The following is a 23758-nucleotide window of genomic DNA, read 5'->3' on the forward strand; positions in this document are numbered from 1 at the left end:
CAAACTGATCATTTTCCAGAGACTAGACAGTATCGAGAGTATAAATGCATAATTTCTTTTCATGGAAAGATATTTAGAAAAACCATTGTCTAACAGCGAAAGTTGAACAGCTCGGGAGATCAACTGATTAACAATTACAAGTGGAGATGGAGCAGGCTGATTATCCGTTCTGGCCTAATTCTCAGATATCCAGGTAAAAGGGTCGTATGGGAAAAATGTTAGCACTTTTTGTGAAGTTGCTTTAAAAAAGAACATTTTGTATATGCCACTGTTTTCTGGATTATTTGCCCAAATGTCTAAATTGCGAGTCAATTACACTTATTACTCAACTAATGCTTCATCATTATGAATATGAGCCTTTAGACATGTGCTAACCATTATGATTAGCAATCTGTATTCAGGCCTTCCCTTACACCCCACTGCTTTTTATAATTCGGTGCACATAATACATTAATACAACTTGGAGTCAGTGTAACACTTCTTTTGATTTTCTCATATCTATGGCTAGCCAACAGATCTTATGTCTTTAAGTTTTGCATTGCGTGTCTAGAGTGTTGCACCTTCCCATATGTAGCCTCGGAGGCTTTAGACTTGTATTCCTGAGGACAAAACAAATCAACTCAGATAACCATTATGTTCAGTTTGATAGGGTTAGCTTAAGAAATGTAAGTGAAACTAAATAGCATAATACGAGATTCAGGAACAACCAGCAGGCAGAAAATTATGCAATTAAATCCCTTGTGTTTTCAAAGCTAATAACGACAAAATAACAAGCACAACAAAAGGCTGTTAAATTGCACACAACCAGCTCACACTTTTCAGAGCTATCATTCTGCCTCATTACTCAATTCGAGGCGTACAACGTTAGCATGACATAAAACAGTACAAAAATAATCCATAAATTGCCACCTTGGCTCAGTTGGTGATACTCGCTACTTTAGGAGTCATAAGGTTGTGAATTCAAGCCCCAAAACAGGTCATCAGCACAAAAACCAAAGCTGACGTTCAGTGAGGGACTGTGAAATTTGGCAGAGTATTCTTTTGATGGGTCTTCAAAACAGTTTCCAACTCAGGTGAATGTAAAATATGCCACAGTACAGTACAACACAGGAAGAGGCCTTTCAGCACCCCCGTACCTGTGTCAGTCATGACGCTATTCTAAACTAGTCCCATCGGCTCTCCGTATCCCTCTATTTCCAGCCTATTCATGTGAACATAGAACATAGAACGTAGAACATTACAGCGCAGTACAGGCCCTTCGGCCCTCGATGTTGCGCCGACCTGTGAAACCAATCTGAAGCCCATCTAATCTAAACTATTCCATTATCATCCATATGTTTATCCAATGACCATTTAAATGCCCTTAAAGTTGGTGAGTCTACTACTTTTGCAGGCAGGGCATTCCACGCCCTTACTACTCTCTGAGTAAAGGACCTACCTCGGACATCTGTCCTATATCTATCACCCCTCAATTTAAAGCTATGTCCCCTCGTGCTAGCCATCACCATCCGAGGAAAAAGGCTCCCACTGTCCACCCTATCTAATCCTCTGATCATCTTGTATGTCTCTATCAAGTCACCTCTTAACCTTCTTCTCTCTCACGAAAACAGCCTCAAGTCCCTCAGCCTTTCCTCAGAAGACCTTCCCTCCATACCAGGCAACATCCTGGTAAATCTCCTCTGCACCCTTTCCAATGCTTCCACATCCTTCCTGTAGTGCGGTGACCAGAACTGTACGCAATACTCCAAGTGCGGCCGCACCAGAGTTTTGTACAGCTGCAACATGACCTCATGGCTCCGAAACTCAATCCCTCTACCAATAAAACCTAACACACCGTACGCCTTCTTAACAACGCTATCAACCTGGGTGGCAACTTTCAGTGATCTATGCACATGGACACTGAGATCTCTCTGCTCATCCACACTACCAAGAATCTTACCATTAGCCCAGTACTCTGTATTTCTGTTACTCCTTCCAAAGTGAATCACCTCACACTTTCACACACACTCACTGTGTGTGTTTAAATGTCTATTAAACTTTGCAGTTCTATCTGCTTCTACCACCTCCCCTGGCAGTGCATTCCGGACACCTGTGGTAAAAGTTTTTCTCTCTCATCTCCCTTAAACGTTTCCTCTCTCACCTTAAATCTATGTCCTGTACATTTGACACTCCCTCCCTGGGAAGGAGAATCCAATCATCCACCCTATCCATGCCTCTTATGATTTTATGTACTCTCTCAAGTCTCCCCTCAGCCTGACACGCCAGTGAAAACAATTCAAGTTTGTCAAACCTCTCCTTCTAGCTGAACGCTCCAATCCAGGCATTATTCTGGTAAACCTCTTTTCCACTCTCTCTGAAGCTTCCACATCCTTCCTATAGTGTGGGGACCAGAACTGCATACAATACTTCAAATGTGGCCTCACTGAAGTCTTATGCAGCTGCAACTTGTACACTCAATGGCCTGACCGATGAAGGCAAGTTTGCCATATGCGTTCTTCACCACCTTATCCACTTGTGTTGTCACTTTCAGGGAGGTGTGGACTTGCAGCCCAAGATCCCTGTGTACATCTCCAAGACATCAATGCCATTTACAGTATACTTTCCTCTTGCAAATGATCCCTCAAATTGCATCACCTCACACTCACCCAGGTTAAACTCTGTCTGCTATTTCTCTGCCCAACTTTCTAACTGATGTATATCTTGTTGTAAGTTTTGATATCCTTCCTCACAATCCATGACTCCACCAATATTCATGTTGTCTGCAAATTTACTAATCAGGCCACCTACATTTTCAGCTGAGTATTTTATATATATTACAAACAACAAATGTACAAGCACTGATCCTAGCAGACCACCACTGGTCACACACTTCCAGACAGAAAAACAATCCTCCACAACTACTGTGTATTCTATGGCTGAGCTAATTTGGTATCCAATTTTCCAACTTTTCATGGATGACATGTGACTTAATCTTCTGGACCAACCTACCACAAGGGACCTTGTCAAATGCTTTTGTAAAATCCATGCAGACAACATCTACTGCCTTACACATCAATTATCTTCAACACTCCCTCAAAAAATCTCAGTCAAGTTTGTAAGATAAGACCACCCACCATGCTGACTGTCCTTAAGTCCATTCTTCTCCAAATGCAAGTATATCTGTCCCTAAGAATCTTTTCCAGTAATTTCCCTACCACAGATGGAAGGTTCACCATTCTTAAAGGAACAACATTGGTTACTCTTCTGGGACCTCACTTGTGGATAAAGAGGATATAACAATCTCCGTCAAAGGCCTCAGCGATTTCCTCTCTTGCCTTCTTCAGTATCCTGGGATAGATCTCATCAGGGTCTGGGGACTTACCTACCTTAATATGTTTTAAGACACTCAACACCTTCTTCTTCTTAATAATGACGCGGCCCAGAATATCAACATGCCCCTCCCTGATCTTACCATCATCCATGTCCTTCTCCTTTGTCCATACCAACGCAAAATCCTCATTAAGGACCTTACCCACTTCCTCTGACTCAGCGCATAAATTCCTTCTTTATCGTTGAGGGTCTACCCTTTCTGAGTGCATTGTGCCAAAGGGCAGGGGGTTTACTTTGAGTGCCCTCCAATATATCTCCACGACTCAAAGTGATCAACTGATCTATTGATGTGATACATACAGTTATTGTACATGCACACAGATCAAGATGTGATTGCATTTTACAACTAATTAATTGGTTGTAAAGTGCTTTGGAGTGTTGAGTACATAAGACATTATCTAAGTGCAAAATCATTCCTTTCTAAGTTTACACAGTTAGATTTGTAATTGGTCGAAGAAATGGCTGTAAGAAAATTCCCCAAACAGATTTCTGCCCCTGTAAATGGAGAGGTTTAGAGTGAATTCAATGTCTTGTCAGCGGATGGCCTTTTCTGGCTGCTGTGGAAATGCTCTAAAAGACATGCCAGGCATTGTAATTTCCACATTTTTCTGGTGGAAAATGTTGGCAATTACATTACTCAAATTGCATCATGAAAATTGACATGATATTGTCAGCTGGTATAGAGGAAGAGTGATTTGCAGCTATCTAGAAAAAAAAAATCCTGATGAAAAAGAGCTAAATTATTAGATTTGCCATATCTAACCTGCAGAACTAAAATACTCAATCCCATACTGTGAGAACTAGGCAGAACATTGACTCACTACTTCATCAAGTTTGTAAGATGATGAGCTTTCTTTGATTTTTTTTAATAAACCTGATCAGACATGTTATGACACACCTCTGGAGAAGGTGGAATTGAACCACAATCTTCTGGTCCAAAGACGGAAATACAACCAAAAATACAACAAGAGTCAAAAAAGCTGAGGCTCAATGCCTGGAATCTGTAGATCAGGTTAGAAATAGGGCTCTAACACAGGTCATCATGTTGTGTGTCAAGTATGCACATTGGTCCAAATCTTCTCATCACAGGTCAGACTGAAAACTGCCCAGTTACCTTTGGTGGAACCTTCCAGGTTTACTTCTGGGTCAGGAGACCTCCCAGACAAAGCAGTTCAGACTAATGCCAGAATCATCACAGCTAGTAGTACAGAGATTCGTGCTGAAACTATACTACTTTCTTTCTGCAGTAGGTGCTGTATTTAATGGTTTAAATGTTGCTCAGCTGCTGTTGAGAGAAGGTGAATGTTTGTGTGAGGGAATAGGCTGGAAGGTGTATGGGGGAACAGAAGGCACGTGCACATGGAGGATGGGGCCGAGTGCCAGCTGGCTGGAACAGTGGGAAGCCATGCAGGTGATGGGTAGAGGTGTCAGATGGGGTAGGGTGCTATTTGAGTGAGAAGGTGGGTGAGGGGCAAGGGTGGCAGGTGAGTGAGTGAGGTCTGAGCTCATCATGGGAGGCATTGGGAACTGTCATCCTAGGCAGGGAGTTAGATTACCAGGCAGGTCTGGGAAGATTTGGCGAGAAAGCCGAGTCCAGGGAGGGTAGGGTCAGCAAGTTCTTAGGTCCAAGGAGGTAGGGTAGCTTAGGTCCAGGGGATCGGTGGCTGGGTGTGGCTGCCTGTCACATCCTAGACATTTGAGTGGAGATGGGGTGAGGGTGAGAGGGCTAGAGTCAGACCTGTTGGGGAATCAGAGGGACAACAATCATAGGTCAGAGGATGGGGTGTGTCAGATCAGGGGATGTCAAGTCAAGGAGGTCTGGGGGGAATTAAGAGTTCGCTCAAGGCATGAGGAATCCGGGATCTCACCAGGTTGGGAAGGGGTTGTGGACATCAGGTGCTTGTAAATGGGATGGGGCAGGACATACAGAATGGGGTTTATAGGGGATGTTGTGAGTTCGGACTGATGTTTTTGTGTTCAGGTCATTTGGTGTGTCAGGTGGGATTTTAGCCCTCGGGTTATCAGGGGCCAGGCTGGAGGGTGGATTTTCAGCTTAAGAGGAATAGGGAGGTTAGGTTTTCAGAGGGATCATCCAATGCTTCAACCTTACAGACACAAATTCACTGTAGGCAAATATCCTGATGTACAACTGCTGGCTATGCTGCTGTAATGATTATCTTTCGATGGGAAGATCTGGGGCAATCTGAGTTGAGAGTGACTGTCCTTGACATCGAGACTGTGTCTTTGACCAAGTATGGCATCAAGAGAACCGTGCAAAATTAAACCCAATTGGAAGTGGGGGAAAAGTTTTCAGTGGTCAGAGTTATACCTGGCATGAAGGAAGGCTGTCGTTGTTGGAGGCCAGCCATCTCAGCTTCAAGATATCTCTGCAGAAGCTTCTCAGGGTCATGCTCCAGGGTCAAACATCCTCAGCTAATTTTCCCTCCCGCCAACCCCCCCACCCCATCATAAGGTCAGGAGGATGTTCGCTGATGCTTATACAATGTCCAGCACCAGTCAAGACTCCTTAGATACTGAAGCAGTCCATGTTCAAATGCTACAAGACCTGGACAATAGTCATACTTGGGCTGACAACTGGCCAATAACATTGGTACCACAGAAGTGCCAGACAACGACTACAAGGGAGAATCTAATCACTGCCCCTTGACATTTAATGGTATTACTATCCATGAATTCCCCATTATCAACATGCTGAGAGTTATCATTGACCAGAAAACGAACTGGACTAGCCATATAAATACCATGGCTATAAGAGCAGCCAGAGGCTAGGAATACTACAGTCAATAACACCTCCTGACTCCCCAGTGCCTGTCCACCATCTACAAGGCACAAGTCAGGACTGTGATAGAGTACTCTTCACTTGTTTGCATAAGTGCAACTGCAACAACACATGAAGTTCGACAACATGCAAGACAAGGCAGCCTGCCAAAATGGCACTAATATCCACTTTCTCCAGCATCAGTGGACTGTAGCAGCAGTTTGTACCACCTGCAAGTTGTACTGCAGAAATTCACCAAAACAGTTGAATTCACTCCCGAGACAACACCTCCTATCCAACAACAATTATCATCTCGAAGGACAAGGGCAGCACATATACAATACCTGCACCTGCAAGTTCAATTCTAAGCTACTCACAATCCTGACCTGGAATTATATTTCATGAATGTCATTGGATCGAAACCCTGGAACTCCCTCTCTAACAGCATTGAATGGACCACAGCAGTACAAAGAGGTAGCTCACTACCACCTTCTCAAAGGCAAGGTGCGATGGGCAATAAGTGCTATCCCAGCCAGCAACGCCCACATCCCTTTATTATTGTTCAAAACATATGCATCACTTAACTCAATTTCCCCATTGGTTCATTGCTCTTAATATTTCTCAACTGAAAGTGATTGCAGTGTGGAATTTCATGTGTCATTGAAATCTATGCCAAGGTGAGGGGTTTTGACACGTTCTGATGCGGACATTGCAGTGATTACAGTCAGATATGTGCCGATTATTGAGAACCCTGTGACATGAGCCAGTCTGGGGAATGGCGCACTGATGATAACTTTTTCAAGAACTATAAATATCTTGAATGAGACAAGAAGCAGTCAAAATACTTGTAACAAATTGTACCGATCAATGAAGAAAACAATCAAAAGGTTTTCAGGGGTGATTTTGAAAGAAACAAAATGTCAACATGCATCTTCAGCTAATAGTGGCGAACAGAGGGAAAAGAAAAGAATGGCTGCACAACCAATTGGTTGAAAATATTTTCTAGGAGGAACAATGTTTCTTCCATCATAACCACATTTGGTTAGGTAGGTCCATGCTAATACAGGTCATTTCTCTGATGAAAGGTCATGGACTTGAAATGTTAACATTGATCTTTCTCTTCATATTTGCTCTCTGACAAGCTGTATTATTCCAGACATTTCTGTTTTTATTCTTGCACCATTTAAATGATTTGTCAAGAAACGGCATGATTTGCCCAATAGTGAAGAAGGAAATTTGACTCAATTAAATGTGAGTTTGAATACTTGTGTCCAATAAAGATCTCCGACAAATTGCAACCAAGCCAACTGAACAGTGACTTATTTCTGGATCAGCCTCTGAATTTGAAGTGCAATTTTAAAAACAGCAGTTTTGTTGCTACATCCAGTAACAATGGGCTGTATCTTGCATTTCTTTGGCTCAGTCTGAATTAGGCCAGAGATTTTTTTTTGGAAGGATATCTGTAAGAACAACAAGTGTGTTCACCATTTCTTTGTAAATTTGCCCCATTAATCACCTATTGTGCTACTATGGTGTCCATTACATCTGATTCCAATTCCACAGTCCACAAAACAACCAGCCACTCAGCAGATATCCGAGAATGCACCAGTATCAGTTTATTCCAAGCAAAGCAGTCTAGTGCACCTGGCAAGCAGGAGCTGCCCTGCACGGTTCCTAATATTTAACCTGAACATGACAGACATGAGGAAATTGGCACTCTGCTTTGTGGATGGGGACTTCGAGGTCCTATTTGATGGGGGTGAATAAACAAATAGGACTTCCTCTTCCTGCACGACCAAAATAAAGGCCTCGACTCCAGACCATGTCAAACTGGAGCCCAGGTTAAAGCAGTCTCACTTGTTTGGAGAAATGCACAGCAATGCAGAATGAAGGTCTATGACCTTTACCAGTCTGCCAGCACTAGTGCCACCATATTCTCGCCAATACCTCCACTCGCACTTGCCTGTCTTCTGCTAATGTTCCCATCTCCAACATAGCTCATGCTCCACCACTCTCACTATTGTCTATAACATTTTACCTCACTCACTGTCACCCTCTCCAACCCCAATGTCACAAACCCTGTATGCCCTCTGTGCTGCCTACTCACCTGCTCAGGGCATCTCCCCACCTGCACCAACAGGAACACCTGTATCACCCACTTTCATCTGCCTTAATAGTTGCCTTGTTTCTCACCCCAGAGGGAAGCAAGCAACTCCTCAAAGGGTACTAAGACTTGAGCAAGGGTGAGCTACACAACATTCAGCTCCTCACCCCTTATATGAGCAGCATCCTAACTCGGACCACCCCAAGTAGCCCAGTGACTTGCAAAGCCCCTGGGCTGGCTATCAGATACTACTCTTACCATATTGGGACATCCTTACATAAGGGTTTCCATCTTGATTTGACTGAAGCCTGCTGACAGCCATGACACCTTCCTTCCTGTATATCTGTGCTAAACAGCTAGGTAAGGTAAAAGTGATGTGAGCATCATATTTCTGGCTGAGGAGCGGGGCGGGTAAGAGCAAAAAAGTAAATGCAATGCAAGGCAGGGTTGCTGTCAGCATCAAGGTAGGGTCAAACTGAGTGAACATTATGACAATGAGTCAAGAGCCCAGAGATGGAGCCGGGTTTAGTCCATGAGCTGGGTGCACGTCCCCGAGTGCACAGTGTCCTTGTTGCTGTATTACAATTACAGTTGTTGGTGCAACCCAAGGTACAGCATTAAAGTACAGAGGTGTCCTATAATTGGATCAAAAATACACAGTGAGAGTTCATTGAAGTTATCATTGTCAGGTGCCAATGTGGGGTGCTTGTGGTTCACTTCCTATGGGAGAACTCCTGAAAACAATATTGTTGCCCAGTGTCCAACATGGTGGTCATTTGGGGTGAGCTGAATTTGCCATGGTTAACACGTTAAGTTTTTCTTAAAGTCTAGCTTTTTTGGTGATTTTTAGTAAGATAGGAAGCTGAATTGTAAGGGAGGCACGTTGGGCCATCAACAAGGCAATAAACAAGCAATAGTCCTCATTAACTGACAATTCTGAGCTGCCTGGCAAGAAACTTGCAATGCTGCTTGTAAAAATCATTAAAGATGGAGCAAGATGTTCTTGAGATTAACGTCCCTGAATTTCTCATCCCATTTTGCCCTACATTTCGCTACACGCCACGTCACTATAAGATTCCACCTAATTATTCAGTCATCCACTCTCATGTTGGAACATTGGCCAGCATTCACAACAAGTGTCAAAACCTTCTGGTAATCTTGTTACAGTCTGAATTATCTTCTAAGTTTAGCAACCCTAAACAATGCAATTTTTATTTCAGTAATATTTACTGTGAAACTCCACAGGGTTACTGATGCTCTTCTTCCAATACTTAACCAGAAGTGCAATGGAAATTCTTTTTAGGTGCAGAAACAAGTTTTCCAATACACGCCCACAGAATAACACCAGCAGAGCAGCTGAGGAATTTCCTATCCATTGTGTTCTGTGCCTGTTATGTCATTCAGTTACTACCTTGTACGATAGCGCTTTATTCTCAAACTCTTCTCTGTCTCCTCTTCCTTGTCTATTGTAAAGAATAAATCCTTCTGAATGTGTAATGTGTCACAAGTGCTGTCAGGCTTGAAAAATATTAACTGACAGCAATTTGGTTGAGTCTCGCATCAGTTTCAACACAGCTTTTTCAAAAACAATCTGAAGAAGAGACTTTTCAAACTCCATGTATCACAGCTATACCAATATATCAGATAATTTAAGGTACCTAAACTTTTGGGCACTATCACAATGGCTCAGATTTTCCAATGATTTTCCAGATTGTTGTTTCTACAGAAGAGACAATAGGGAAATCTCAATTTCCAGTGCTGAGAAAATGGTGGACGCAGGTACAATTATAATGTTTACAAGACATTTGGATGGATACATGAATAGGAAAAGGTTTGGGGGGATATGAGCCAGGAGCAGACAGGTGGGACTAGTTTAGTTTGGGATTATGTTCGATATGGACTGGTTGGACTGAAGGGTCTGTTTCTGTGCTGTATGACTCCTTGACTCTAAGTGGCTTAAAGTTGGAGAATTGAAGATTTTGGCACATTTAAACCATGGTGGTTATACTGGAAAGGGAGAAGATTAAACACCTGCTCTAATCCTTGGGTAACTGTTAAACTGAATACTGGACTCACCACTTGACCTCTCACAATAACATTTCCAACTCCTGACACCCCATACTGAACACTCTCCCCTCCCGAACCAAACCTGACATTGTCAGGTCAGGCCACCTCCCTGAGCCCACTGGCCACCAATCCCACTCTCCCCCCCCAACGCCCCTCCCCCATATCAACACTACAAGACCCGTAACAGCTCTCTAACACAACATCCTCCCCTGACTCAATCTGATCTGCTCCTGGACCTAACCACCTGACCTAATCCAAGCACTCAGCCATTTAGCTGGCATGCTAGCCTCCGCACCCATCTTGTACCTTACTGTTCTCACCTCCCTTGGAGTCTATGGACTCAACCAATTGGTACCATACCACAATCACTCACCTTGCACCATATCCGATAAAACACCTGGACATTTTACTTTCTTAGCCACCAGACGTGTCTTGGCCTGTGACGATGCCACTATGCAAAGTGGATTTCTCCCCAGCTTTACCAATGGATGCATTTCTGATCGGTAAAACCCAGGATATTACCAGAAAAACCATGGTAGGTAAGTGGTACTCTTCAAGAGGATTGCCTTCAGTCAAGTCTCTTCTGTTATGCACATACGCACAAAAAACTTGTACAAACTGCTCCCTTGTATGTAGGTACTGTTATGTACATGAATATCAAAGGCTTTTCAGGACATGTATCTTGGAGTGATTCAGGATAAAGCTGGCATAAATTACACTTTCCTCAGGTCAACCAGTTGAATGTCATACGGATACTGTAATTATACCAAAACTTTCCAGGCTATTCCAAGCTATTTTATCTCTGAAGTTAGTGTTGGATATTCTAAATCAGATGCTTGCCTGCCAGGCACGAGAAAATTACTTCAATTATATTTAGTAAAAGCGAATGCTGGTCTTATTCCCCCTATTTTTTGTGATCCTATCAAAAATAGACTTTGACTATGATTGCAAAATAGGATACAATAAAAGATGCTTTCTCACATTGTATTTTCCAGCTAAGTTTAGAAGGGCTCAGGTTTTAGTTTAAAGATCAAATTTTTCAAAAAGACTGGTGAAGAGCTTTAACACTTGAAACCATATAAAATTCACAAATAAGTGTTCAGCTTTCACATAGTTGTAAAATTTCAAGGTATTTCAATGGATGCGACATTAAAAAAGCACTATCTTTCAAAGGGACTATTAAATATCACATTTCGTCATATCGTATTGGGACTGCAAGATTATTCCTTCAGGAACAAGAGTATGGAAAAACAATGTCATTGGGCTTTGTTTGAAATGAGGTAAATTTGCAAGAGAGAAAAGAACTACAGAAAATGAGCATGAAAGTATGGATACTTAGAATTGAAGAGACACTGAATGGTTCTTTAAGGAGGTAACATCAGAGCAAAATGTCAAAAATTGTGGGAGCAATGTATTACACATCATCCAAATAAAGAGAAACTCCCCTGAAATATGCAGCTGCAATTTAAAGGTTATCAGTAATCCAACAGGGAGCTTGTAGGTTTATGTGTGAAATAGTACTGTGTAATATTTGTAAGAATTATGGTAGCTAAATGAACAAAACAACTCTTGGGAAATTAAAATACTCCAGATGAAAGCTTTGTATGGAAGAAAATTTATAATTATGAGGATCAGTTCTGTGGGACTCAGGGAAACAGTAGATCTAAGGGGGAATATAAACAAGAGTTCCTCAAGGGAAGAAATATGCTTAAAAACAAATCTTCAGCCAGAACATTTTGCTCACTAAGGAATAAAGGTCATCAGTAGAATCTTTTAACAGCAAAGGTTCGGATCTCTTCAGTGTCATTAAAATTTGTCACAAAACTGAAAGAACAGATTCTCTGTTTTCAATATTTACAATCATTTTAAAACTGCTTTGGCCCCTAAAGCTTCTTCCTGGTTTAATGGAAAGAATAAAGGTCAAATCTTTCCAACTTGAAAAATTGCAGCAATATATTTTGTAACAGTGAAGCTACCAGTGTAAACAGTTCTTGCACAAAAGGTCTCCTGATCAGACTTTATTACTTCCAATGCAGACTAGTTTGCAGCAACTGACCCGCACACTTTGTTTATAGAGGCTCAGCTTTGATTCCTACCCTGGGAAAAGAAATAAAGATTGTTTGTCCCAAGCAAATGTTAAGAATTTCAAATAAATTGAGTTTGCCTAATTTCTACACTGAGACGATGTGAATCATTCTTCAAATTTGACAGATAATACTGCACAAATCATGAAAATGTCCTTCCTGTAAATTTAAGAGTCCCCTTTCTTTACTGCAGAATGAAAGTGTTTTTGAAACCATTGAGAAATAACCTCCCATTTTAACTGAATTGTGCACCAATATATAACCCAAGATTACCGAGTGCTGTCAATGGGTGCAAAAAAAAATGAAGTTGCAAGCACCACTCATCACCATAATGAACACTACAAATGAGAAATAATCTTTTCATTACGCAATTAAATGTACTAAGTCATGGTAACATTGATTTAAGTGGTGACTAGGAACTAGACTACCACTTTCAGTGGTCAGCAACTTCATCAGTCAAACACCATTCAAGCACAGTAATTAAATTACAGAATGGATTCAGCTTGGGTAATACACAGAAGGTGTTTTATACAGATTTAAATCAGATATGTTGTGTTTCATATCCTTCTTTCATGAATATAAGAGCTCAGTAATTTCCACTGAGCAGTCCTGCTTCTGTAATCTCCCAGGCACACGTGAGCTGCGAAGCTAGGGAATTCCTAGTTTCCTGATAATTCCTGTTCAGAGTTACTATTATACACCTCTAGAGCAGATGGACCGTGAACCCAACCCACGTGGCTCAGAGTTACGGGCACTAATGACTGCACCACAAGGCCCTATGGTGGAAAGACTATTTTTCAGTCTCAAATTAAGTAATTTGTTTCTAGAATAAGAATGGGATATTGTCACTTGGTAAATCCCAAATTAAGTTGTACAAACATAATGTCCCAATTAGAAGACATCTGATACCTACAAGCTCAAACAACCAAAACTTTGTTTAGCTAACTTTGAGTTAATTGTGACGAACAGATTATTAACTGGAGTGTGAGCAGTGACAAGTTGCACCATCCTAAAGAGCAACTCAAGCTGAGGAATCCTAAACTTGTCTCACAAGTGTCCACAAAATCATTTCACTCATGCTTATCATCAAGATCTGTGAGCTGGAAAAAGACTTCCTGCATTGTTTTAAATCATGTGCTCCTGAAGGGCGATGTTTAAGTAGTTTCAAGTAAAAACATTTCTATTGATTGGAATATTTTGACTGAAAATCAGGCACCTTTCTGAATTTAGCCAAGATGCATCCACTTTCGGTGATAGCAAAGTTAACATTATAAAGAAAAAGATGTCCTTCTGAATCTTGACCAATGAGGGAGTTCAATAACTCTAAAAGATTTGCAACATCAACAGCATTAATCACTATTTTTCCCATTTTTTCTTGATACAAACTAGGAAATATTTTGTCTGCAGTCATTGTCTTTCTGCAGCATTATTGTTGAAGTCAACTGAACAGTAAAGATGCAATCATGACACAAACCAACATGAAATCTCTGCAGGGATCACAGTTCATAATTTGTAAATGCTTAATAGCACTGAGGGGAAGCAGCTTGCAAACTTGATGCTGCCCACCTCGTTTCATGTTTGTAGCATTCAACAGAATAGGATCTGAGCTGCAGGCTGGTTAAATTTTATTCAACAAGTGTCTACCAGCATCTAAGGCTCGCACCTAATCCAGCTAGCTTCCACCTTTAAAAATCAGCATTTCCTTTGTAAAGCAATCTGCTATAATTGCCTTCAAATTGGAAACAAAGGCTGGAATCTTCCAAGGCCCTGAACAACATGTACAATTGTCAAGAACTTTGGGGGAATATTATGAAAAGTCAAACAAGATGTTTCTCCACATTGGGAGAAACAAATTACATTTTCCAATTAAGTTCCAGACATTCGAATGAGATTCTCGCTAGTGAGTAGCCCAAGTCCTTTCAATTGAGACTATTGCTCATTTCATCCTCATTGTTATTTAATCATGCCTTAGTGATATGCACTCTTCTCTTCTGCCATCCAGTGGATAGAAACTAGGTGGTAAAAGCACATGACATGAAAGTCATGGTAACTGGCGAGTCCAATGCACTCTTACTCGTCTAACCTCCATTACTGACACCAGCAAAGTCACCTCTGGGAACTTTCCCAGGGCAGCAGCCATTTATACCCCATGTCTTCTGACATGATAGTCTCGCCGCACCGTCATGGCACATTCTTGATCCACTTAAAGCACGCCTCTGCATTATCATGCTGCACTTAGTTGCCAGAGCACTCCAATCATTGGAAGGCTGATGCCCCTTCTAAAATCTTCCTAAATCCTGCTATCAGCAATAACAGGCAAACTGCAGAAATTATAAGCATGGACATCTTGCTCCCCATCCTACAACACTTCGCTCGGCCCTTCTGGTTTTCTTCTTTCAGATACCCAAGTGCTGCCCCAGGTCATTCTCAGGAAGAACACTGCGAATAACATCACACTACTGATGAAGAATAATCATCACTTGATTTAATTCATGCAGGCACTATGCGAACATGTGAGGCTTGTGTATGGTGAACACAGGGCATGAGTGAGTTTCAGCCCGGTGGAGGGAAAAAAAATAGCTTGTATTCCAGTTCACCAGAGGCATGGATACACACACAAGTTCCCTTTGGTGAGAGTGTGGAGAGGGAGCAGGAGTAGGTTGTAATTAGGAACCTGATAGGGCAGCATACAGGAGGATACTGATGAGGATGTACAAAATAACAGACTTTCCAGTCATTGTCAAAGACCAATGAGGGTTTTAACCCCGCTGTGGTCAAGGCACTGTTTAGAACCTGGAGCCATCCTACCCAGCATCGAATTGGTGGTCAGCTTCTTAGTATACAATTGTTCCACTTCCATTGCAACACAAGTGGAAGACACCTGATGTCTCAGTGTTGCAATGGAAGCTCAGACTGGGATTAGAATATGCATACCTTCCTAGTGCAAGCACAGACTACTGTAATCCTTGTTCTGCACTTGATTTTCAAAGGGGCTTGCAATATCCCTTGCCTGTTTGGCACTTTGTTCACTAACAGATTATTAGGATGACAGCATTTATGCTCTCACCACAGCCCCTTCTCACCTATGTTCTTGCTGCTGCCTTTAAACCAGCCACTTCAGAGTGCTGCTAGTTAGGGCATGTAACCAAAACCATCAACACTCACAGCAGTTTGGATCATCTTGCAAATTCACCCCCGGTCTTCCCCAGTAAAAGACAGCAGCTATCCACTGGTCTCGTTGCAGTTACTGGGATGACACTACATTGGAGCAGAAAGGCAGGAAGGGACTGCACAAGGGTGAATCGTTAATGTTTATTATGTTGAGTCTTGAGCAAAAGGGCGTGATGATGAGATGTTACAGCTGAATGCTAAGATGACGAATTGCATGGCCCTGGAATGCAGAGAAGTGGAGAGGCGTTGTCTGAGACATAATGCCACTTGATTGCTAATCTAGAAGCCACAGCTTGTATTTTGGGAAAGCAGATTCAAATCCCACCATGGTTGATGTTGAAATTTGGTTTCAATTTAAAAAAAATACAAAGCTTGCCTCACAGTGATCACGTATCCACTGTCAGTTGTCATAAAGTCCTATGGAATTAACTAATGTTATTTAGGGAATGAAATTGGCCATCCTCACCCAGATTGGCCTGTGTGACTGAACCCACAGCAATGTACTTGACACTAAGTGTCCCCAGTCACACAGCCTTTCTGGACTGCAAAGGTTCTGGAAGTATCTTTCCTGCCACTTCTGATGTGGACCAGGCCTCCGGATGTCTGGTGTTAATGCCTGCATTGACAGGATGAAAAATTTTTTGAAGACACAGCAGGCCACAATGAACTTGTTGACAGAGCACTGGATGGTTTACTCCATGATGTTGCAATTGGCTTCAGGCCTCGCCCATTCAGGTAGTTTCTGAGGGTAAGGGGATGGTCATGAGCCAGATGCCAAGTGGGTACTCTTTGTGTCTGAACAGTCACCCTCTGATTCTGTCTGGAGGCTCAAAGGCAGTAAGAATGAGAAACTTCTTCAGGATGAAGGCATCATAGCTGTTGTAAAGATATCGAGCATTGACTGAGTGTTGGTCAGTCCATAGTTGCATACCAACTAGTCATAACAGAATGTGAACCGTGGTCTTTCCAGCACTTCTCCCTGGTGGCATGGAGATGCTTGCAAAGATTCTTGCACATTGATATCGTCAGTAGCTCCTTGCATTATCTGAAATCCCAATATTGTACAGATGTTACATGCCCCCTCAGTCTTTGCTGGAAAAAAAACCAATTGCCTCTCTTTGCACACATGTTCTCCATCACCTCCGAATGCAAAAATTGATGGTCACATCAACCACTGCCGTTTGGAATTATTGCAATTGTGTCATTTGCGAGCAGTGACAGTGCCATCTTTATGTGAGGTTACAGACCCTATTGAAGGATGGTGTAAAGTTCAATGATACAGAGACTCAGCGACACCTCACAGTTCTAGGGATCTGGGTTCAATTCCAGCCTTGGGTGACTGTCTGCGTGGGTTTCCACCAGGTGCTCTGGTTTCCTCCCACGGTCTAAAGATGTATAGGTTCGGTGGCTTGGTCATGCTAAATTGCCCTGTAGTGACCAGCCAAGTGCAGGGTGGGTGGGTTAGCCATGGGAAATGAGGTGTTAAAGCATTCAGGAAGGGGGTTGGGTCTGGGTAGGATGTTATTCGGAAAGTCAGTGCAGACCAGATGGACCAAATGGCCTCTTTCTGCACTGTAGGGATTCTATGATTCTACCCCCTTATGAAGCCTGAGTCATTGTTTCTATAAAAGTGCGTGTATGAGAAGTATTTTTTCAAAACAGGTGATGAGTAATACTTTCTGTTGAGAACCTTCTACCTCCTCCCACTTCAGAGAGTTCTCCTACTATAGCATCTGCACCATTGCTCAGTCATGTTGCAGGTCACAAGCACTGCCATCACAGTTCCCTTATCTCTAACAGACCTGGGTGACCAAATCTTCTTTCTTTCCTGTTTGAATGCAGTGGCTCAAATATGGCCTGCTGAAAACAAGGCACCGAATTTCCATAAATCTCTCCACAGCAGGATAAATTGAAAGTACCTCCAAGATGAAGATTTGCCCTTTGAATGACACTAATGATGAGGGGAGTTGTACATTGAGCTTTTCGCAGCTGGCGAGCTATTTCATTGGACACAAATGATCCCAATTTTGAAAGAGAGGAATCAAATCAGCCCGAATGACTCGTTCACAATCTGATCATTCCTGACAACAACTGCACACATGGCTCACCCACACGAACACCCTTCCAGCAGTTAGTGTCATGCAGTCTGCATGAGACGCGTCTGACAGAGTGGTCTATATCATTTTAGGTCTTCAATGCTACCATAGGACCAGCATCAGCAGCTCTGTGAATTTCACAGTTTTAGTGTTTTAAGTTGCTCTGAGAATCTGGAGCTAGCACTCACATGAGTTGTGCGTAAAGGTGGCGTAATTTCACGGGTATTGATGGACAAATTTCGAACAAAGTCTAAGTTCCTAAAAATACTCCTGACTATTAACTGGTGTATTGTACATTATGATACTGCAGCAATTACCAGGGAAAGTGCAACTTTACTGACTGTTTACTCGAATCACAGGTTGCATTCATTTTCACAACTAGAGTTGATGTGGTCAGAGGACCGAGTGATAATTTATTCAAATAAACAACGGTAAGCTTGTTATTAAATTCTCCTTGACAGTTCAAAGATAATGAGTTGAATGAAGGTGAACAGAAGCTGCAAGTGTCATCACTGTTCATGATGTAGGGTGGAGGATGGCAAATGTGGCTCCACTTTTCAACAAGTGTGGTAGAGATGAACCAGGAAATTACAGATTGGTGAGATTCATATCAGTGGTAGGGAAATTAGTGGAGAAAATTCTGAAGGAGCAAATTAATACCCGCTTGGAACGGCATGAGTTAATTATGCATCGTCAGCATGGTTTTGTCGGAGGGAGGTCATACTGAACAAATTTGTTGGAATTTTTTTGTAAATGTGATCAAGTGTGTGGATGAGGGAAGTTCAGTTGGCTTATCTGGATTTTAGCACCGCTTTTGACAAGGTCCCACGTGGGAGACTGATTGAGAAGGTTAAAGCACAAAGAATTAAGGGAAACTTGTCGAGATGGATCAGAAGCTGGCTTCGTAATAGGACACAAAGAGTAGTAGGAGAAGGCTGTGAGAGTGACTGGAGGCTAGAGTCTAGCAGCGTACCACAAGGATCAGTACTGGGACCCTTGTTGTTTGTTGTATACATAAATGATGCAGATGAAAATGGGATGGGAACGTTAAGCAAATTTGCAGATGACATCAAAATTGGGAGAGCGGTTAATAGCAAAGATATTTGTACATTACAGGAAAATATATATGGCTTGGTCAGAAGGTCAGACCAGTGGCAGATGGTATTGAACCCCGATAAGTGCGAGGTGATGCATTTTGGAAGAAACAAAAAGATGATGGAGTATTTAATGAATGGCAGGACAGTGCGTAGGTTAAAGGAACAGAGGGATCATGGGGTGATTATTCGCAGATCCCTGAAGATGGCAGAACAAGTGAATAGGATAGTTAAGGTGGCATATGGGACACTTGCTTTCGTCAGTCATGGCATAGAGTATAGAGCAGGGAGGTCATGTTGGAGTTGTACAGAGCATTGGTTAGACCACAGCTGGAGTACTGTGTGCAGATCTGGTCATCTCACTGCAGTAAGAATATGACAGCACTAGAAAGAGTACAGAGGAGTTTCACCAGGATCAAAAACAAATTGCTGGAAAAGCTCGGCAGGTCTGGCAGCATCTGTGGAGAGAAATCAGAGTTAACATTTCAGGTTTGTTCTGAAGAAGGGTAACTCAACCCAAAACGTTAACTTTGATTTCTCTTCACATATGCTGCCAGGTCTGCTGAGCTTTTCCAGCAACTTCTGTTTTTGTTTCCGACAGCATCTGTAGTTCTTTTGATTTTTGTTTAGGCTTACCAGGATGCTGCCTGGGATGGAGAAATTAAACCATAAGAGAGACCAGATCGGCTTGGATTATTTTCTTTAGAGCAAAGAAGACTGAGGCGGTTGGGGGAAGAGGGTGGGAGTGGGAGGGAACATGATTGAGGCGTATAAGATTGCCAGGGGTAGGGACAGAGTGGATACAGAGCAGCTGTGCCCCTTGGTTGAAGGGTCAATCATGGGAGGGTATAGTTTTACGGCAAGGGGCAGGAGATTCGGGAGATTTGGGAAATCCCTTTTTCACTCGGAGGGTGATGGGAATCTGGAAGGCACTGTCTGGGAAGGTACTGGAGGCTGGAAAACTCAAACTCTTAAATTTTTGGATGAGAACTTCAAATATCATAACATTTAAGGATATGGAACAAGTGCAGGAAATTGGGGTGAGCACACTTTTAGTGGTAGTTATGTCGGTGCAGACCTGATGGGCCGAAGGGCCTTTTCTGCTTTGCATGACTCTATGAATCTATCTTTGGATGAAAATCAGTTAGAATGCTATGCCTTGACAAAGTTTTGACAGACAGTTTTGGTCCCCCTATCTCAGCTAAGATAGACTGGCATTGGAGGCAATCTAAACAAGGTTCATTATGTTGATCCCAGGGAAGAATGAACTGTCTCATGAGGTGAGGTTCAGTAGGTTGGGCCTGCACTCATTGAGGTTCAGAAAAATGAGATGCAACCTGATTGAACCATAGAAGATTCATTGGGGACTTATCAGGGTATAATCTCAGAGAAAGGGGTCACCCAGAGATGAAGAGGAATTTCTTCTCTCAGATTGTAGTGTATCTGCAGAATTCTCCATCACATTAAGTATACTGAAGGTTGAAACAAACAAATTCTTGATCAGTCAAGGAATCAAGAGTGATACGGGAAAAGGTGGGACAGTGGATTTGAGGATTATCAAAATCAGCAGTGATCTCACTGAAGGTGGAGCAAACTTCATGGGGTGAATGGCCTACACCTGCTCCTATACCTTATGGTCTAATACAAATACATTCTAAGACTTGTTTCTGTTTTTACAGCCAGAAATGCAGACATACATTCATACCAACATTTTGGAAAGAATACACCACATTTCCATCTCATCAATAAGAGACACTGGATCAACCAGTTTCCTCTCAGAACTGCATCGTTGAAGTGATGTGATCTTTTACACCATGGGTTAGCATGTATCAAATGTAACAACCACCTGCATCATCTGTTTTCCAGTTTCAATGCATTTCTCAAATAAATTTCCTGTTGCACTTAGGTTGCCATTTTCCATGGAACAGACAACTGTACAGCAAAGAAACAGGTTCTTTGGCCCATGATGGTGTGTCAAACATGATGCCAAATTAAACTAATACTTTCTGCTTGCCTGCCTGTAGTCCATATCCCTTCATTTCTTGCTTGGTCATATGCTTATCTAAAAGTCCCTTAAACACCCCTATCATATCTGCCTCTGCCATCACCCTTGGCAGCACGTTCCAGACTCCTACCACTCTCTGTGGAGAAAGCTTGCCCCTCTCACCTCCGTTGAACTTTGCCCCTCTCACCATAAATGCATGCCCTGTAGTATTAGGGATTTCAACTCTGGGAAAAAGGTTCTGACTGTCAAGCCTATCTATGCATCTCATAATTTCATAAACTTCTATCAAGTTGCATGCTTTCTTGTTATTCAGAAAGCTGCAAGATTTTTTGACTATTAAGTGGCAAATGACCCACCAATAAATCATTACATTCAATATTAATATCCCAGGAAATAATACACACGAAAAACAGCAAATCATTTGACAAAACAGAGCATCAAAAATGTCTGCATCATTATGATTGTGCACATTAGTCTCAGCCAGAGAGAGTTGGCAAAATTACAACAGCATACCATATGACACTGTCATTGGAAGAGGCTTGTGTCTGCTTATTAAAGAGATGAAATTAAGCAAAGGAAGATAGTAAGGAAGAACATGAACCTGCTGCAACAAGCAACAGAGGCACCAAGGAAACAAGACAGAAATTAACCCTTTCCATAAATTTTAACTCAACTTGTGTGGCTTTTTCGGCCACAAGAGACAATGCTTTTTCTCCAAATCGTAGCATGAATCTATTCTCAAAGTGATGAATGATTTTTATTGTCACATCTATTTTACAGTGAGAAAAACAGTAAAGTACAATGAAAAGCATTTCCACTATCACCATAATCTGCCACCATTTTCAATAGTTTTAGAATAAAAGAAATAGATCCAGCTTAAAGAGAGTCCGCCAGTCTTGAACCACATCATTAATGACGCCACCACTTCACTGCTGTCTACGCTGGACCCAACCAACGTTGACATCGTCACTCTACAGATGTCGTCTTTGGCTGCTGGGCCAATTCTCCTCCACCACCGCGTCGCCACCACCTATGCCAGACCCACCAATGTCAGAGTCGCATCTCTCATCGCTGGGCCCAACTCGTCACCGTCGCTGTGATGCCCTTCCACATCGCTTCGCCACTGCCAGTGCTGGACCCAACGACCGACGAAGTTGCCGATCCTCAGGCTCCATCTTTTGCCTCTGGGCCTACCTCGCTGATGTCACCTCCACTGATGCAGCAGCTGCCGATTCTGATCCTGGGTCCTGTAGTCGCACCATAAAGTAAGTAAGGGCTCATTTGCTGCCACTATAGGGTCCGCTCTGGGCCCACGCGCCACAATGAATTCTGTGCTGGGCCTACTCAAGGTGTGTACTGGTGTACCTCTTGTCCTGAGCTTGGACAGCAAGAGAAAAGAAACAAAAAAGACAAGACAAGTGCCGGGTGTGGATGAGCCCTGAGCCCTGGTTCAGAAGCCCTTCCCTGCTTTACAATCGAAATGCTAACTGTTCCTTTTATTATTCTAAATCCTTTATATTAATCCAACAATACGTGTATATATTTAACACCGCTTTGGACAGTTTGACCCCAGTTGATGTATTAAAAATGCTTTGACAGCGCTCGTTAGTGAGGTGGACAAAGTGTCACAGAACTCATTTTGCAGTTCAGCTCAGATTTTAAGTACAAAACACTCCTGATTAAAAACACCATACAAGCCTTTCCCAAATTCCCATAATATTTACTCTCCATCTCACTCGAGCCATCTGAGAAAGGATCGTACTCAATGATCCACATGTTTCAGCTGGGCCATTGGAAATTCCTTCCTCTCCAGTGCAGAGCTCACTCTCTTCAATGAAGTTTCATCTGACGGGAATTGGAGCAGATTCTCTCTCTCTCTGTCTCTCTCTTTTCACCCTCCTCCCAAACACATCCCCCCCACCACACCCCCGAGGTGTTCGGAGCTCCATTCCTGGGCCAGGTTGAATCTTTGCCGAGTCTTCACTGAGCCTTCACCGAGGGGGTGGGGTCAAGGTGTGTGTTCTTATTCACCTTCACCCCAGACCTTCCAGACTGTTCTACCATCTTTGGCCAATGGGGTCATGAGCTGGGTTCAAATCATCCAATGGAGTCACACCAACACCCTTCACTGTTGCCATGCTGGGAGGTGTAAAGTGCAAATACTCAGGCCATCAAGATGCCAGGACACCTGACTGGCACTTCTCCGATAATCAATCCTTGGGCCAGTTGTACCTGGTTGCCCTTCTAGCCTTGTAAACTCTTTGGACTTGGTTTCCACTCTTCTGTGATGCATAGCTGCTGGGTGCTGTTTAGTTTAGCCAATATTCTGTCAGGCCTGATTTCTCTGGCTGTGGGTCAATTTAGAATGTCCACTTTTGGGTCTGTGGTCACTTGACCACAATATGACAAATGTAATTCCTTCCCTCTGACTACCTGAGTGCCAAACACAACGGATTTCCTGCTCATCATGGAATTTGTCACCTGTCCAGTGATCAGTTCGGTAAATTACCCTGAAACGTCACTCTGCCATCTCATCACGCTGGGTCTTACTACTCATGTCTTTTTTCCCGGGATAAACATGAAGCATTACCCGAATAAAAGATCACATGCAAGATTCCAGAAAGGTATCTAGGAGAGTGGTTATGCCTGTCGTTTGGCTGACCATATTCCTCTACATATTACAAATTGAAATAATCTTGCTGAAGTGTTACAAATAGCTCATCCTTTCCAAACATGAGGTCCTAATGTTTTGGGGTGCTTCCTTCATAACTTACCTAACACAAGGGCTTATGGCAAATTGAGAACCATGCACTTGAGACTAGGAGACTGCTGCAAGGTCTCTGAAACTCTGCTAAATGGTTGTCCTGGTTTCATCGTGGCCTGGCTAATTGATAGTGATCCTAGCAATCAGCATTGGCACCTGACACCATAAGACATAACTTTTTTTTATGTACACACTTCCAAGTGCAGATTGTTTGCTGAAAATGCC

At 42.5% G+C, this 23758-nt stretch overlaps 1 protein-coding gene and 1 long non-coding RNA gene across 5 annotated transcripts in view; both read right to left on the minus strand.

Annotated features, from left to right (window-relative positions):
• Positions 1 to 15616, minus strand: part of LOC125485155 — a 54852-nt gene extending 39236 nt beyond the window's left edge. The window contains exon 1 of the long non-coding RNA XR_007263918.1: positions 15569 to 15616. This is a non-coding gene — a long non-coding RNA (uncharacterized LOC125485155). The remainder of the gene's footprint in view (positions 1 to 15568) is intronic.
• The window catches only part of LOC109914264 (contactin-4-like), a 1378312-nt gene that overhangs the window by 1198860 nt on the left and 155694 nt on the right, over positions 1 to 23758 (minus strand). The window lies entirely within an intron of this gene.

The sequence above is a fragment of the Rhincodon typus genome, chromosome 16 (assembly GCF_021869965.1).
Source record: "Rhincodon typus isolate 14 chromosome 16, sRhiTyp1.1, whole genome shotgun sequence".
Classification (NCBI taxonomy): domain Eukaryota; kingdom Metazoa; phylum Chordata; class Chondrichthyes; order Orectolobiformes; family Rhincodontidae; genus Rhincodon; species Rhincodon typus.